The sequence below is a fragment of the Heterodontus francisci genome, chromosome 5 (assembly GCF_036365525.1).
Source record: "Heterodontus francisci isolate sHetFra1 chromosome 5, sHetFra1.hap1, whole genome shotgun sequence".
NCBI classification, from domain to species: domain Eukaryota; kingdom Metazoa; phylum Chordata; class Chondrichthyes; order Heterodontiformes; family Heterodontidae; genus Heterodontus; species Heterodontus francisci.
The window spans coordinates 61,541,457-61,557,509 of record NC_090375.1 but is presented as its reverse complement, the minus strand read 5'-3'; the positions used below and the strand labels follow the sequence as shown (position 1 = coordinate 61,557,509).

General features: G+C 43.8%; 1 protein-coding gene across 1 annotated transcript in view; it reads right to left on the bottom strand.

Moving 5' to 3' along the window:
• The window catches only part of LOC137370257 (chondroitin sulfate proteoglycan 5-like), a 143,489-nt gene that overhangs the window by 123,801 nt on the left and 3,635 nt on the right, over positions 1 to 16,053 (bottom strand). The gene's annotated exons all lie outside the window — the stretch shown is intronic.

The following is a 16,053-nucleotide window of genomic DNA, read 5'->3' as shown; positions in this document are numbered from 1 at the left end:
AATGGGTCGACATGCGGCAGATGAATTTTAACGCAAAGAGGTGTGAAGTGATATTTTGTTATAAAGAACAAGGAGAAGTAATATAAACTAAAGAGTACAATGCTAAAGCGGGTGCAGAAACAGAGAGACCTGGGGACGTACGTGCACAAATTATTGAAAGTGGCAGAGCAGGTTGAGGAAGTGGTTAAAAAGATATATGGGATCCTGGGCTTTCTCAAAAGTGTCATAAAGTACAAAAGCAAGGGGGTTATGATGAACCTTTATAAACACTGGTTCGGCCTCAACTGGAGTATTGTGTCCAATTCTGGGCACCGCACTTTAGGAAGGATGTGAAGGTTTTAGAGAGGATGCAGAAAAGATTTATGAGAACGATTCCAGGGATGGGAGGACTTTAGTTACGAGGATAGATTGGGGAAGCTGGGGTTGTTCTCCTTACAGAGCAAGTTGAGAGGAAATTTGATAGAGGTGTTCAAAATCATGAGGGGTCTAGACAGAGTAGATAGAGAGAAACTGTTCCCTTTTGTGGAAGCGTTGAGAACCAGAGGACTCAGATTTAAGGTGATTTGCAAAAGAACCAAGGACAGCATGAGAAAACATTTTTTTACATAACGAGTCGTTAGGATCTAGAATGTGCTGCCTGAAAGTGTGGTGAAAGTAGATTTAATTTACGGCTTTCAAAAGGGAATTGGATAAGCATAAGATAAAAATGTGCAAGGTTACGCAGAAAAGGTGGGTGAGTTTGACTAGCTGAATTGATCTTGCTGAGAGCAAGTGCGGACTCAACGGGCTGATTGGCCTCCTTCTGTGCTGTAATCATTCTATCATTCTATGGGTTGAATCTTCTGGGAAAATAGGAGGGAGCCGCTTTGGGATGGCTCCCTGAAGCATTCCCACCACTAGGAAGGTTTCCCAAGGGCGGGCTGGGAAGAGGATCAGCTGCCTGCTGAACAGAGGCAGGCAGACAATTAAAATGATTGACACCCCAATTAGGAGAGATTTTATGGCTTCCCGGCTTTTTGCTGCCTGTGGAGCAGACCCCCACCAACACAATGGAGACAGCCTCCCTGTGGCAGGCTGGGGGTTCCATGCACATTGACGTGGTCTTGAGCTTGAAAGGCTGATCCCGATCCAGCAGAGGGGTTTCCTCTGATTGGGCCTGCAACATTGAGAGCCCACTAGTGAGGACGGTGAGCTCAGAGGCAACCAATTAGGAGGCTGCAGCCCGGAAGATTGCTGAGCGGGTCTGACTGCCAGCAAGTGCAGGCCCCCATTTGGTTTCAACATCGGGGTCCTGAAGCCCGTGGGAAAATCCAGCCCTATGATTCTTTCCACCAACTTAAACATTCACCCCCACCTTCCACCACCAGTATACAGTAGCTGCAGTGTGCATTATCTATAAGGCTTCTTTGACAGCAAAACCTCGACTGCCTAGAAGGACAAGGGCAACAGGCGGATGGGAACACCACCACCAGCAAACTCCCCTCCAAGTCACACATCATCCTGACTTGGATGTGTATCGTTTTTCCTTCATTGTCGCAGGGTCAAATTCCTGGAACTCCCTATTGTCGTGCAGGCCTCCACCTGCCAAGTATGAGGCATATTAATTTCGGTACATGGAATTTCAAACTGTTGTTGAAGTGAAAAAAAGACTTGCTTTAAAAAAAAGTGCCAGATCTTGGCTGGAAAGACATTTGAATATTAACAGACGGTGATTGGAAGGACAAAGGACCATTCCCTGACACATTCAACCCACAAAGGACCTTGATCACCAGGTGTTGTGTGTAAGAGGAGCATTCCAGGCCCTGCTAAGATGATACAATGCACAGAGCCAAGACATGGTCAGACAAGTTAGTCACAGGACTAACCTGCTTGGCAATCTGGGTTTTTCTGAATTGTACAAACAGTTTGAACTGAGAGTGTCTGTTGCTCCTGGACTGAGAAGATCTCTCCTGTCTGCTCCCATCTCTTTCTCACAAGCCTCTCAATCCACTGAAGACACATGAACCCCAAGAGAGAAAAGACTCCTACAGTGAACAAGGTTTAAGAAGAATACTGGTCCCCAACGAAAAGATCTACTTATAATAAAGGACTCTACAGTGAGCTTGAAGAACCATAACAAAAAATCTTCAGATTTTGCCTCAAACTTTTCCACTTTAATTTTCTTCTGCTCTTTTCTGTCTCTATTTGCATGTGTGTATTGTGTATGCATGCTAACGTGGGCGTGCCGTGTATCCGTAGATGTTAATCGAATTAGAGTTTAAGTTTAATAAATTTCAAACTTTCTTCTTTAAACTGAAGAAAACCTGTTTGCGTTGGTTTCTTTGCCTTATAATTGGAAAGCGGTGAACAGGGATTTGCCAAGGGGGAGCTAAAAACACAGTGTGTTTAAAATTAAACCCTGTTATGGTAAGACCAGGTGGAGACTGAGAGGAACCTCTAGACACCTTTCTCACCTGGTCATAACACTATCTAACAGCACTGTGGGCTTACCTGCACCACATGGACTGCAGTGGTTGAAGGTCGGCTCAGGTCTGCAAATGAAACCCGACCCGAGCCAGACAGAACCACATCTGACCTGAGCCCAACCCGGCCCAAGTCCTTTCATTTTTTCCCGTGCCCGACCCGACCCAACCCGGACATCAGTTAACCTAGCTTCCATTTTTCATTTTGTTACTTATCTGCACAAGCTTAAAAAAAACTGTAACTAAACAACCTGTCTAGTCCAAAAAGTACATTAACATTGGAGTCACTTACCGGAGGTGGTGACCGGCCCGACCCGAGCCCGAATGCCAGACCCAGAAGAACGACCCAACACGTCATCGGGTGCCGTCGGGTTCGGGTCGGGTCGCCATGCTCTAGAAGGCAGCTCACCACCACCTTCTCAAGGGCAATTATGGATGAGCAATAAATGCTGGTCTTGTCAGCAATGCCCACACATCCCATGAACAAATAAAAAAGAAGAGAATTAAACATGGGATGTAAAAGATCCCATCGCACTATTTTGAAGAAGAGCAGGGGAGCTCTCCCTGATGCCCAGGCCAATACCAACATCACTAAAACAGATTATCTGACTATTGCTGTTTACGGGTAAATTGGCTGCCACATTTCCTACATATCATAATTACTACACTTAAAAGAAGTATTTGATTGGCTGTAAAGCTCTTTGGGAAGTCCTGAGTTTGTGAAAGGTGCTATATAAATGCAAATCTTTCTTTCTTTGGATTGTGATACATTATCGTTTCTATATCCTGATGGCCTTTGAGCTGAGGATGTTTGATGCTTTACTTTAGAGTAATATATGGAAGAAAGTGATCTACATTTTGGAAGTTTAAAGGGACTTGAGTCATTCAAATAAATAATTCAGTCAAAGAGCATTTGATGCTCTTTATATCTATCTGTATATTAAACTAAATGATGCACTATAATTCCAGAAGGGGTTTGCCATTAAATTTACTTTTAAATCCGTAAGGGTTGCTTTCTACCAATAGATAATTGAATTTGAGATCTTGCAACATGCCCCCTCATCTTTCTGGGTCTTTCTATTTATTTTTTGTCTGACTTAATGATTTCCTGCTGCTGCTGCTCTATCAATTCTATTTAAATTCATTGTAATTCAGGTTTACACTAAATAGGTTTGGGATGCGCTGAGGATTTAACAAGATGCTATACAAATGCAAGCCCTATTTTATTTAAACTGTCTTTGTTCCACTTTCCCAATTTTCCCTCATTTTCTTCTCCACGTCTCTAAGTATTGCCAGCGGATGTTTTCATAGTTGTTGGTTTTTGTCTGGTGCTTCATCAAATAGAAACTACGTGCCTGTGGGAGTGGTCCCTGGCACATGGCAAGTCCTTCCAAGGGCGCCTGGAGGGGAATCCCCATCAAAGGGTTGGGTAGGGAACCAGGTCAGTTCCTTGTAGGCCTGAAGGAAACTATTTTTTAAAAACCACTTACCATGCTGGACCTCTTCTGGGACATGACTGCCGTTCCCAGTAGGTTTGGCCTGGTGGGAAACCTGTCCTGCTCAGGGCTCAGGTTAAAATAGCTGATCGAGCCCCGATTAAGTTAGCAGAACTCGATCTGCATATTTAAAGAGGACTCTGTTAGTCCGAGGCAGGAAAGGAGTGGGTAAGTCACCTAACTCTGTTTAAAAAGCCACCCCGTCCTCCCCCCAAATGCCTTCTGGTTTCTGCCAGGTGGTGGGAGTTAAAATCGAGACTGGAGAGTCTGGCACAGTTAAACTTTGTTTTGTGAAATCGAAAGACAGAACCACCCAGTAAGATATGCAAAGCAACATCTTAAAGCAGAGAGTGATCGCACCAAGTGGTCATAAAGTGCCTTTTCTCCGTGACCTTTTGGTCAGCTATGTGGCCTGGTCCAATCTGCACCTTCTCCTTTGTTATCTCTTGCCCCACCCCCACCTCACTTGTTTATAATCTGTGACTTTTCTAATATTTGTCAGTTCCGAAGAAGGGTCACTGACCCGAAACGTTAACTCTGCTTCTCTTTCCACAGATGCTGCCAGACCTGCTGAGTGAATCCAGCATTTCTTGTTTTTGTTTCAGATTTCCAGCACCCGCAGTATTTTGCTTTTATTTAAAAGTTGGGAATTTGGTGAGGGTGGAACTCTCTGGTAAGTAGTGGGTGAGTAGATCTTAAACTGAAATTTAATTTAACATTTTGAATTTAATTTAGAACTTTAAAAACTGTAAAAGAAACTGCAAGTTAGTTAACAGAAAGTGCCTGTCGGTGGCCACTGTATGTGATTGCTTGAATAGAGGCTAGTTACTGTGAGCAGAAAGCTGAGTGAGCACTCTAACTTGGGTGTGGCTTGAAAAGATGCATAACATAAACTGTATTTGCCGTCACGCAGAGTGGTGGTAAATGGAGAGCATCATAAACAGAGTGTAAAAGTTGGGAATTTGGTGAGAGTGGAAATTCAGTGCATAGGGGGAAGGAGAAGCTGCTTTTTGCCTCCAATATGTCATGGTTCGTGTAAGTCTGAGGTAATAAGAATTTAAAATTTTGTCCAGTGCTTTGTGCAAGTTAGTGTGTCGATAAAGAATAAATACTTACAGCAAACTGAAGAATAGGTATAAGTAATATAAATAATTGAGACAAACATATGACAGAGCAGGTTGTGTGTCCAGACTTAAGTATGTTGGAGTTTGTGAACAGCGAGACTTAGCTGAGCAAATACATCTGCGGTTAATGTCTCCGACTCGAACCTCTCTGGTTCAGAGTCATTGAGCTGGAGTGTGAGTGAAGACACTCCAAGACAAAAGGGAGGGAGAGAAGTATCTGGACAGTTTGCTCCGGACCTCGGTCACACCTTGTAGAGAGGATCATGGATCAGAAGAAGGTCGGTGTGACCGATAGCATACAGAGTAAGGGGAACCCAGGTGATATAGAGAATGAGTATCTGCAGAAATTGATTCTATCCAGTAGGTACAATGTACTTGCCACCTGTGAGAATAAAGACTGTTGGAAGGACAGTGGCGGCACAGTGGCGCAGTGGTTAGCACCGCAGCCTCACAGCTCCAGCGACCCGGGTTCAATTCTGGGTACTGCCTGTGCGGAGTTTGCAAGTTCTCCTTGTGTCTGCGTGGGTTTTCTCCGGGTGCTCCGGTTTCCTCCCACATGCCAAAGACTTGCAGGTTGATAGGTAAATTGGCCATTATAAATTGCCCCTAGTATAGGTAGGTGGTAGGGAAATATAGGGACAGGTGGGGATGTAGTAGGAATATGGGATTAGTGTAGGATTAGTATAAATGGGTGGTTGATGGTCGGCACAGACTCGGTGGGCCGAAGGGCCTGTTTCAGTGCTGTATCTCTAAATAAATAAATTGTGACCATGGCACCTTGACCAGTGGGGAAGAGGAGGAGGAGAAGGGGAAGCATAATAGTAGTTGTAGAGGACTCAATAATTAGCAAGGCAGATGACATCCTTTGTAAGCAGAATCGAAAGCGCCGCCGACCCGGTGCCAGGGTGAGGGATATCTTGAAAGGGTAATGAAGAGGGAGGAGACGGATCCAGACGTTGTAATCTATGTTAGGACCAACAATATAGGGAAGAGTAGGCAAGAGGTCCTGTTTGGAGGGTATCAAGAACTTGGAGCTAAGTTAAAGGCTAGGAGTTCAAGGATTATAATGTTTGGATTATTACCCAAACTATGTGCAAATTGGCATAGGGACAAGGAGATTATGGAGTAGGAGAAGTGGCGTGGGGTAAAAGAGGTTCCATTTCACAAGAACGTAAGAAATAGGAGCAGGAGTAGACCATACGGCCCATCAAGACTGTCCTGTCATTCAATACGATCATGACCGCTCTTCTGCCTCAACTCCACTTTCCCATCTGCTCCCCATATCCCTTCATTCCCTGAGATATCAAAGGTACATCTGTCTCAGCCTTACATATACTCAACAATGGAACATCCACCACTCTTTGGGTAGAAAATTCCTAAGATTCACAACATTCTGAGTGAAGCAATTTCTCTTCATCTCAGTGCTAAATGATCAATCCCTTATGCTGAGACTGTGCCCCTGTGTTCTAGATTTCCCAGGCAGAGGAAACAACCTCTCAGTATTTATCCTGTCAAGTCCCTTCATCTCTCATTCTTCTAAACTCCAGAGTGTATAGGCCCAATTTAATCAGCCTCTCATCATAGGACAATCCTCTCATCCCAGGAACCAATCTAGTGACCCTTCTCTGTACCGCCTCCAAGGCAAGTATATACTTCCTTAGATATGGAGACCAAAACTGCACAAAGTAATCCAGGTATGGTGTCACCAAAGCCCTATACAATTGTAGCAAGACTTCCTTGTTTTTGTACTCCAATCCCCTTGCAATAAAGGCCTTCCTCATTGCTTGCTGTACTAGCATGATAACTTTTCGTGGTCCTTGTACAAGTACACCCAAGTCTATCTGAACATCAACACTGAAAAGTTTTTTAAAATTCCACTTTTCTACTCTTACTACCAAAGTAAATAACTTCAGAAAAAAGTGTTATAACTCTGTTTTTCTCTCCACAGATGCTGCCTAACCTGCTGACTATTTCCAGCATTTTCTGTTTTTGTTTCAGGTTTCCAGCATCTGCAGTATTTTGCTTTTGATTAACCTCACACTTCCCCACATTATACTCCATCTGCCACCTTGTTGCCCATTCACTTAGCCTGTCCATATCACTTTGCAGTATCTTTGTGTCCTCCTCACAGCTTATATTCCCACCTAGCTTTGTATCATCAGCAAAATTAGATAAATTACTCTCGGTCTCTTTGTCTAAGTTATTAATATAGGTTGTAAATAGCTGAGGTCCATCACCGATCCCCGCAGAACTCTACTAGTTACAGCCTGCCAAATTGAAAATGCCCCATTTATCTCTATCTGCTTCCTGTCTGTTAACGAATCCTCCATCCATGCGAATGTATTACCCCCGAACTCCTTACCGTCTGTGTGGCATTTTATCGAATGCCTACTAGCTCCCCTTTATCTACCCTACTGGTTACATTCTCAACCTCCCCGGTAGAAGCTGTTTAGTGGTAGAATGTAGTGCAGAGATCAGCCAAGCACCGAGCAAAAGGAGAATGGTTTTAATTTGACATAGATTGGGACAAGCAGACCAGCTCATGTCAGAAAGGTAGTGAATTTCTTGAGTTTTCTGCGGTAATGGGCAGAATTTAATTCCCCCCTCATGAGTAGGCTGGGAGGTGGAGCAGGTTGTAGAATCAGGAGTGAAGGTGGGGAGTGGAATACCCACTGCCTTCCCAACTCCCCCAACTAAGCCAGGGGCTGGAATTTAACCAGCAGTGGAAGTGCCCAGTAACCCCCGGCCCTGGGGTGGGAGTCCCTCCTGCTTGGGCAATCTGTAGCCCACTGAGGGCACCCAGCAGAAAAGGCTGCCCATACATCAACACCACCCCTTCCTGCCCTCAACAACCCACCCCCCCCACCGGGGCCTGCCTGACTGGCCCTGGCGAGCCTGCCTCAACTTACCTGCCCTCCAAGGCTCCATGGCTGCTCCAGGTCCCGAGCCTACTGCAGTTACAGCAGTGGCCAGCACTCTCAGTGGCGCTGCTAGGACTGCTGAGCTGTTGACCCTCTGATTGGCTGTCAGCTCTTGGAGGAAGGAAGGACAGGAACCCTGGCGCCAGGCAATTAATTGCCGTTAAATGCAGCCGGGGGTCCCCCAAATGACTGAGGTGGGGTTCCCCTTGCCTTTCTGGCCCAGCATCGGGACCCCTGCCGGCTGCATAAAATCCTGCCCAATATATCCAAGAGCCAATAAGGGGGCCTGCCATATTATATTTAGTAATGAGTGATCAACCAGATTTAGTTAACAGCCTAATGGTATGTAAATATTTATCTAATTGTGATCATAATGTGACCAAGCTCAACGTAGTGTTTGAAAGGGAGAAACACAATGCAGCTACTAACATTATAGATTTAGGGAAAGCTGATTTCAATGTGATAGGACACAGACTATAGTAAACTGGGCGAATCCATTAATGGGTAAAACAACAGAAGATCAGTGGAGGTGGTCGCAAAAAAGAATTTAATGTGATACAGAACCAGTTTATACCCCTAAGGGACAAGAGCTCTACTTGCCAAAAAAAAGCCATGGACGACTAAACAAATAAGAGACAATATAAAACTAAAAGAAAAAAACACACAAAATGCAAAATACAGCACAGATCCTGATGAATGGGAGTTGCAGAAATTGACAAAACAGATGGTAAGAGCTACAAAAAGGGAGTATGAAAAAAAACTTGCAAGGGATATCAAAATCAACACAAACATTATTGCAAATATATTAGGAAAAAGAGGGTGGTCAGGAGCAATGTGAGCCCCTTGGAAACTGATAAGGGTGATATTGCCAGCGAAAATAAGGAAAGGTAGGCATGTTGTACTTTGTGTCAGTGTTTAAAGCAGAGGAAGAGAATAGCATGCCCAAAATCCCAAGAAACTATCCTTGAATCAGGGACAGGCACTCACCAAAATTAATATAAGCAAAATAACAGTTATGAAGAAAATAATGGCACTAAAAAGTGACATATCTCCAGGAGCAGATGGTTTCCATCCCAGGATTTTAAAGGCAGTAGATGTGAAAATTGCAGATGCCCTAATTATAATATTCCAAAGTTATTTCAATTTGGGAACCATTCCATTAGATTGGGAAATTGCACATCAATCCGCTATTTAAGAAATGTGAGAGGAAACCCAGGGAATGATAGACGTATTAGTGTAACATCTGTTGTCAGTAAATTACTAGAGTCTAGAATTAAAGATGGAGTTATTGAACACCTTGAAAATTATCAGCTGATCAGAGACAGCCAGCAAGGATTTGTAAAGCATCGGTCATGCCTGATAAACTCAATTGAAATTTTTGAAGAGGTGATTAAAGTAGTGGACAGGGGAATGTTTATGGATGTTATTTACATGGACTTCCAGAATGCATTTGTTAAAATTCCTCATAAGACTCTTTAGTTAAAGTTGAAGTTCCTGAAATTGAAGACAAATTAGACCTCATAGAGTCAAAGAGTTATACAGCACAGAAACAGGCCCGTTGGCCCATCGTGTCTGTCAACCCCAGCCTATCCAGTCTCTCTTCATAGCTGAAATGCTCTAGCCCAGCCAACATCCTGGTGAACCTCCAGCCATCAAGCACCTATCTATTGTAATCCCATTTTACAGCACTTGGCCCGTAGCCTTATATGGTATGGCGTTTCAAGTGCTCATCTACCTTGTTCTTAAATGTTCTGAGGGTTCCTGCCTCTACCACCCCTTCGGGTAGTGTGTTCCAGATTCCAACCACCCTCTGGGTGAATAAATATTTCCTCAAATCCCCTCTAAACCTCCTTCCCCTTACCATAAATCCATGCCTCCTGGTTATTGATCCCTCCACTAAGAGAAAAAGTTTCTTCCTACCTATCCTATCAATGCCCCTCATAATTTTGTATACCTCAATCAGGTCCCCCCTCAGCCTTCTCTGCTCTAAGGGAAACAACCCTAGCCTATCCAGTCTCTCTTCACAGCTGAAATGCTCCAGGCCAGGCAACATCCTGGTGAATCTCCTCTGCACCCTCTCCAGTGCAATCACATCCTTCCTATTGTATGGTGCCCAGAACTGTACATAGTACTCCAACTGTGGCCTAACTAGCGTTTTATACAGCTGGTTAGGAAATTAGTTGAGTGACAGAACACAGAGACTAGGGATAATGGACAGCTAGTCAGATTGGCAGGATTTGACCAATGGTGTCCAGTAAGGATCTGTGCTGGGGCCTTATTATTCATCATATTTATTAACAATTTATAATAGGGGTACAAAAGCATAGTAGTTATGTTACTGGATGAGTAATTCAGAAGCCTAGACTAATGATCCAGGCACATGAGTTCAAATCCCACCATGACAGCTGGGGAACTTAATGAATTAAATAAAATTGGAATCTTTAAAAAAAAATCAGTAATGGTGACCATCAAATTACAGGATTGTTGTAAAAATCCATCTGGATTACTAACTTTCCTTTAAGGAAGGAAATATGCTGTCCTTACCCAGTCTGGCTTCTTTGTGACTCCAGACCCACAGCAATGTGGTTGACTCTTGTCTGTCCTCTGAAATGGCCTAGCAAGTCTCTCAGTAGTATTCAAGCCACCACCTTCTCAAGGGCAATTTAGGGATGGACAATAAATGCTGGCTTTGCCAGGAATGCCCACATCCCAGGAATGAATAAAAAAAGATGGGATAGGAAGCCACATATCCAAGTTTGCTGATGACACAAAGATAGGTGGTATTGTAAGCAGTATAGACGAAAGCATAAAATTACAAAGAGCTATTTATAGATTAAGTGAATAGGCAAAGCAGTGGAAAATGGATTTCAATGTAGGCAAATGTGAGGTCGTCCACTTTGGACCTAGGAAGGATGAAACAATGTACTTTCTAAATAGCGAAAAGCTAGAAACAATGGAGATCCAGAGACTTGAGGACAGGTACGTAAAATAATCAAAAAAGAATACAAGGGAGTAGGAGTTATGCAACAACCAGGTTAGAACACACCTGGAATACTGTGAGCAGTTCTGGGAACCACACCTTAGGAAGGATATATTGGCCCTGGAAGGAGTGCAGCATTTATTTACCAGAATGATATCTGGACTTGAAGGACTAAATTACAAGGGGGGAGGAAATTCTGAAATGAGTTCAGGAAATCTTCCTCGACCAGTATGTTCTCCCTCCAAATAAGAGGCCTTGTTGGATCTGGTGGTGTAGTTCCTGGAATTTAGAAGGTTAAGAGGTGATTTGATCAAAGTTTTCACGTTATTAAGTGGAACAGATAGGGTAGATAGAGAGAAACTATTCCTGCAGGTTGGAGAGTCTAGGACTAGGGCGCATAGCCTACGAATTAGAGTCAGAACTTTCTGTAAGGTAGGAAACGCTCCTACATACAAAGGGTGATAGAAGTTTGGAACTCTCTTCTAGATGCTAGATCAGTTATTAATTTTAAATTTGAGATTTATCAATTTTTGTTAACCAAAGATACACGGCAACAGCAGGTATATGGATTTAGGTTGCAGATCTGTCATGATTTCATTGAATGGCGGAACCGGCTCAAGAGACTAAATGGCCTAATCCTGTTCCTATGTTAAGACACAACAGAAGAGACAGGGAGGTGAGAGAGTAATAGACAGAGAGAAAGAAAGAAAGAAAGAAAGAAAGAAAGAAAGAAAGAAAGAAAGAAAGAAAGAAAGAAAGAAAGAAAGAAAGAAAGAAAGAGAGAGAGAGTCTGCAAGGCATCACCAAAGCAGCTGTTCTAAATCTTTGAGATTATCGTGGAAGTGATACTTCCAGATTAATGAGGTACTCCAGACTCAATAAGCCCCAAGGTTGCTTCCCAATCTATGTTGAACTATTCGTTATTCCACATTCACTGCAGCAACAAGATTACAGGAAGTTGAGGCATTTTGTTTAGAAGAAGCAGGAACCATTTACAATCTATATTAATGACTTGGATGAAGGGAGTGGGTATATTGTAGCCAAATTGGCAGACGATACAGAAAGCAAGTTGTGAGGAGTACGCAAAAAGTCTGCAAAGGGATATAGATAAGTTAGGTGAGTGGGCAAAAATTTGGCAGATGGAGTATAATGTGAGAAAATGTGAGGTTGTCCACTTTGGCAGGAAGAATAGAAGAGCAGAATGTTATTTAAATGGAGAGAGATTGCAGGATGCTGTGGTACAGAGGGATCTGGGTGTCTTTGTACATGAATCACAAAAGTTAACATGCAGATACAGCAAGCAATTAGAAAGGCAAATGGAGTGTTGGCCTTTATTCCAAGGGGGTTGGAGTATAAAAGGAGGGAAGTCTTGCTACAACTGTACAGGGCATTGGTGAGATCACACCTAGAGTACTGTGTACAGTTTTGGTTTCCTTACTTAACTGCAGAGAGTTCAGAGAAGGTTCACTAGGCAGATTCCTGGGATGAAGGGGTTGTCTTATGAGGATGTTTCCCTTCGTGGGGGATTCTAGAACTAATGGGATAGTTTCAGAATAAGGGGTCTCCCATTTAAGACAGAGATGAAGAGGAATTTCTTCTTTCAGAGGGTGGTTAATCTTTGGAATTCTCTACCCCAGACAGCAGTGAATATTTTTAAGGCTGAGTTGCATAGATTCTTGCTTGACAAGGGAATCAAAGGTTACAGCAGGTAGACAGGAAAGAGGAGTGCAGGCCACAATCAGATCAGCTTTGATCTTATTGAATGGTAGAGCAGGCTCGAGGGGCCAAATGGCCTACTCCTATCTTTTTTGCACTTATGTTCCTTACCCTTTACTCTAACACTATCCCAATCGATATTTGGGTAATTAAAGTCCCCCAATGTCACCACCCTATAGTTCTTGAAGATCTCTGTGATTTTCCTGCAGATTTACTCCTCCAGCTATCTCTCACTATTTGGAGGCCTATAGAATAGCCCCAGTAGCGTGATCATACACTTTTTGCTTCTCAATTCTAACCACATGGATTCTGTCCATGCCTCCAACAGGACATCCTCTCGTTCCAACATTACAATGTCTTCCCAAATCAATGCTGCCTCCCCACCTCCCTTTCCTATCTTTTCTGAACACTTTGTATCATTGAATATTAAATGGCCAGTCCTCACCATCTTTAAGCCATGTTTCCATTATTGCCACTATATCATATTCCCACACTGTTAGTTGTGTTTGTAGGTCACCAATCTTACTCACCACGCTTTGTGCACTCACATACATACTTTCTAAACCTGCCTTTCTTAGCCTTTCTTAGTCTTCTGCTATCTAATATGGTCCTACTTCCTTCTCTAGTACAATCCAACACATTATGCACCTTATTCCTCTTTTCAACTTCTATATGCTGGTGCCCATACCCTGTCAATTGAGTTTAAACCCTCCCCAAGCACACTGGTTAATCTCCCCACAAGGACATTGGTCCCAGCTCTGTTGCGATGCAACCCGTCCCTTTTGAATAGGTGTCTCCTGCCCCAGAATTGGTCCCAATGCACCAAGAATCTGAAGACCTCTCTCCTGCATCATGCCTCAAGCCACACATTGATCCTCCCTGCCGTCCTATTTCTACTTTCACTAGTGCATGGCACTGAGAGTAATCCAGAAATTACTACCTTCGAGGTCCTACTTTTTAACTTCCGCCCTAGCTCATGAAAATCTGACCGTAGTACCTCAATACCTGCCTTCTCTATGGTTGGTACCAGGTGTACCACAACTTCTGCCTCACTCCCCTCCCTTCCCCCTGCAGAATATTCTGCACTCTCTTTGTGATGTCCTTTACCCTAGTATCAGGGAGGCAACACACCATGCAAATCTCATGATGACAGTTACAGAAATGCCTGCCTGTCCCTGTAACAATGGAATTGCCTATAACAACTGCATTCATACTCTTTGCTGTTCTTTCCTGTGCAGTCCTTTGCCCATTGGTGCCACGGTCTGGACTCCACTCTTTCAGGGTATCATCACTCCCAGCACAGTGGCACAGTGGCTAGCACTGCAGCCTCACAGCTCCAGGGACCTGGGTTCAATTCCGGGTACTGCCTGTGTGGAGTTTGCAAGTTCTCCCTGTGTTTGCATGGGTTTCCTCCGGTGCTCTGGTTTCCTCCCACATGCCAAAGACTTGTAGGTTAATTGGCCATTATAAAATTGCCCCTAGTATAGGTAGGTGGTAGGGAAATATAGGGACAGGTGGGGATGTGGTAGGAATATGGAATTAGTGTAGGATTAGTATAAATGGGTGGTTGATGGTCGGCACAGACTCGGTGGGCCGAAGGGCCTGTTTCAATGCTGTATCTCTAAAAATCACCATTGTAAAGTACTGGTTTGAGAGTGGCACATGCCACAAAGATTCCTGCACATCCTGCCTCTTCCTACTCTTCCGGATGGCCACCCATCCACTATCCTGAACTCTCATTGCCTGTTGGGTGACCATCTCCTGGAACGTATGATCCAGGAAGCTCTCCTGCTTCCTGATGCTCCGCAGTGACTGCAACTGTCCATTAAGCTCAGAAATCTCGAGCTCAAGCAGCTGGAGACACTTCCTACACATGTGGTCCCCCCAAGAAACATCAAGTGTCCTGAAGTTCCCACATGGTACGGAAATTGCAAGCAACAGGTCTCAGCTGCCCATCCATGATCTAAAAAATCTCTATTCCCTTTTCGAATAGTTAGTGCCTTATCAGTCCATATCAGGGCTGTCAGTACCAAATATTCCCAAGTCAGGTAAAATACAGATTAAACTCATGGTAAAATTCTCTCAATACTGTCCCAACAAACACCCCTAGGTCAGGTGCTGCTCAGGTTAGGTTTAGAGTAAAGCACCCTCTACCCTGTCCCATCAAACACTTCTAGGAGAGGTACAGCACGGATTAGAAATGAGTAAAGCTCCCTCCAACACACCAATCACCATCAGATGGAATCAATCCAGCCTTTTGCCAAGTGTATGCCAATGCTATTCTATAAACTGACACCTGTAAGAGAAGCTAGATGGCTATCTGTGTAAAGATGCTTTAAGGGTTAGAGAGATATCAACAGCACCACTAGATATTTATTTTGAGGAAAGGCGGGTGAGGGAACTTGTAACAGGGTGGCATAGGAAGATAGCCCATGAAGGGATAATCGTACCTGGAGTCTGGATGGAGTAAAACTGAGGAGCCATGCTCTGGATTTTCTTATATTCCTAGGTAATCAGCGGTGCCCAAACCATTCCAATCTGATCCAGATATAAAGCACAGATGAAGAGTTGGGGGAGAAGGAACTGCAGGTCAATTTAGGTATGTTTTAGAAAGGGCTGAGCAATCCTAAATATGCAAAGCTTGCAGGCGTACTATTTGTATCTTAGCCTATGCCAAAGAATTTGGGAGGGGGACATGTTCTCCCCTGACCTCCCACCCCACCTCCCGCCCCCCACAATTCCCTAATGGTTATGCCAATGAGCATAAACACTCAAGTAACATGTCATCACAATGATTGGGAATCCAGAACCAATGAGCCAGAGTTGGGGGATTGGACCTATCTGGGTAGGGGGATGGGGAATATGAAACTGTTTATCATTGCCTCTCCCATTCCTAACCACTGGGGATATGCAGGGAGTGGGGTGTGCAAAGTCTGCATCAATCCATTTTATACGATTCATACTGATTAGTGCCCGCAACTGGAAACTGAGGGGTCAATTTAAACTGCTTCCAATGGTTGGGAAACAAGTGCCAGGAAAGGAAAATCAGGCAGGATGTAGAATGGGTGGCTGACCCACTACCATTTGTTTCCCAGCCAGGAATAGTAAGAACCAAGCCTTGAGTGCGTGCAGTTGGTAGTATTTTTTCTCCTGGGTCAGATGGTGGTCATTTCAAAACCCCAAACCACTGTTTGAGTACAGAAATTTGGCTGACATTTCAGGAAATGCTGTGTTGTCAGAAGTGTCATCCTTCAGTTCAAACACTAAACCAAGGCCTGTTGAGTTGGATGTTAATGCTGTAATGTAGGGTTGGTATTGTGAAGTGAGCCTTCTTCATCTGAAGCTTGTGCTGTG